This window comes from Otolemur garnettii, unplaced genomic scaffold (assembly GCF_000181295.1).
Source record: "Otolemur garnettii isolate 467f Iridium unplaced genomic scaffold, OtoGar3 scaffold00018, whole genome shotgun sequence".
NCBI classification, from domain to species: Eukaryota; Metazoa; Chordata; class Mammalia; order Primates; family Galagidae; genus Otolemur; species Otolemur garnettii.
In genome coordinates, this window is record NW_003852413.1 from 20,352,238 (window position 1) to 20,354,895 (window position 2,658).

The following is a 2,658-nucleotide window of genomic DNA, read 5'->3' on the forward strand; positions in this document are numbered from 1 at the left end:
TTTTGGCTGGGGCTGGGTTTGAACCAACCACCTTAGGTATGTGGGGCCTGGCACTCTACTCCTTTGAGCCACAGGTGCCACCCACTTTCCTCTTTTCTTAAGTGGTTTATAATCTGAGGAGGTAAAACATAACCACCAAGAAAGTAAAATCCCAATCCAACCCAACCCAACCGCCAAGAGACATCATAAGATTGTGCAAGAGTGTGGGCGGCGCCTGTGGCTCAAAAGTGTAGGGCGCTGGCCCCATATGCCAGAGGTGGGGTGTTCAAACACAGCCCCGGCCAAAAAAAAAAAAGATTGTGCAAGAGTAGAAACAAATGGGTGGCACCACCATTACTGGAAAGAAGTAGGATGACCCCTGTCTTGGAGTGATGTAGGATGACTACATGTGGGTGTCTTTCTGCTCAAGAGTCCATTGTCCAGTCAGAAAATGCTCACCCTGGTTTAATCTTTTAACACTCATTCATTTTGTTCAATGAATGTTCATTAAGTCTTTTTTGTTTCAGGCACTGTGCTGGGAGATGTATGGTATCTATGCTTAAGAAGCTTCTAGTGGGTGGTGCCTGTGGCTCAGTGAGTACACCAGCCCATATACCTAGGGTGGTGGGTTCAAATCTGATCCCAGTCAAACTGCAACCAAAAAATAGCTGGGCACTGTGGCAGGTGCCTATAGTCCCAGCTACTCGGAAGGCTGAGGCAAGAGAATCACCTAAGCCCAAGAGCTGGAGGTTGCTGTGAGCTGTGACGCCATGGTCTGAGGGTGACAAAATGAGACTCTGTCTCTAAAAAAAAAAAAAAGAAGCTTGGGGGCGGTGCCTGTGGCTCAAAGGAGTAGGGTGCCGGCCCCAAATGCCAGAGGTGGCGGGTTCAAACCCAGCCCCAGCCAAAAACTGCAAAAAAAAAAAAAAAAGAAAGAAAGAAACTTGTAGTTTAGGGAAAGAGATGGGCCCTGAACCATTAATACCATAAATACGGCTCGGCGTCTATAGCTCAACCGGCTAAGGCGCCAGCCACGTACACCTAAGGTGGCGGGTTCGAATCCCCAGCCCGGACCCGCCAAACAACAATGACGGCTGCAACCAAAAAATAGCCAGGCGTTGTGGCGGGCGCCTGTGGTCCCAGCTACTTGGGAGGCGGAGGCAGGAGACTCGCTTGAGCCCAGGAGTTGGAGGTTGCTGTGAGCTGTAATGCCATGGCACTCTACCCAGGGGGACAGCTTGAGGCTCTGTCTCAAAAAAAAAAAAAAAAAAAAAAACCATAAATACATATACAGTAGAACCTCTGTAAGTTGACCACCCAACTGTCACAAAGTGCTCAACATACATATGGAGATGGTCAACAAAAGGAACTAGGCCTACTGTACTAGTAGTACATGTGGTGCATGTTCAGTCTATGAAAACTAGGTCAACTTAAGGAGGTGGTTAATGTAGAGAGGTGGTTAACAATAGAGGGTTTACTGTATATGTATTTACAAATTGTATCTGAGATCAGGGAAAACATATATAATGAGGGGATTTAATTAAGGACCAAGAAAAGCCTCTTTCAATAATATTTAATAGAGCTCGGATGGATGAGTGGGAGTTAGCTAGACATGGAGAAGAAGGGAAGGGAGCATTCCAGAGAGAAAAAAATAGCCTGTGCAAAGGCCCTAAAGAGCAAGGCACACATTGTTCAAGGACATGAGAGATAGCCAGAAGCCTGGTGTACAGATAGTTAATGGAATAGAGTGAGGTAGGCAGGGATCAGATCATGTAGTAGCTTTTAGCTGGTTTTTCCCAAATATGAGGAGAGAAGCAGCTTCAGCAAAATCCTCTGGGGTAACTTATTAAAAACAAAGATTTTGCTGGTGCCATGGCACACATTTGTAGTCTCTGCAACTTGAGGACTTGAGGTTGCTGTGATCTATGATGCCATGGCACTCTACCCAGGGTAACAGAGTCAGACTCTGTCTCAAAAAAACAAAAAAAAGGAGGCTAAGGTGGAGGAGGATCATTTGAGTCCAGGAGTGCAAGTATAGTCTGAGTAACATAGCAAGACCCTATTTTCTAAAAAAAAGATGGTGGGGGAAATGAAGATTTCTAGGCCTCATTTCCTCTGAAAAACAGGCTCTGGGGGTGAGATCCAAGAATTAGCATTTTGGATATGCTCCTGTAATGATTTGTAAGTATACTAAAGTTTAAAAAACACTCTTCTGGGCCAGTTACATATTTCAGTGACAAAATCTGAAAAGTTTTAACCTTTTCTGGATTAGATTTGTATTCTAAAAGCATCACTCTGGCTTTGCCAGAAAGCCAGAATGGATACAGAAGTAGACGGGTTAAGAGGACGGCTAACATATCTCATGTGAGGGGTGATTTGGCTTAGAAAACAGGGTGGGGATGGAGATAAACAGGAATGGACAGATTAACAACATGCTTTGTAGGAAGAAGCTTTCTTTCTCTCTTTCTTTTCTTTTCTTTCTTTTTTTTGAGATAGAATCTCACTCAGTTGCCCTGGGGTTGAGTACTGTGGGGTCATAGCTCACAGCAACCTCAAACTCTTGGGCTCAAGTGATCCTCCTCCTCAGTTTTCCCAGTAGCTGGGACTATAGGTGCTTGCCACAACACCTATAGTTTTTTCTATTTTTACTAGAGATGGGGGTCTCTTGCTCAAGCTGGT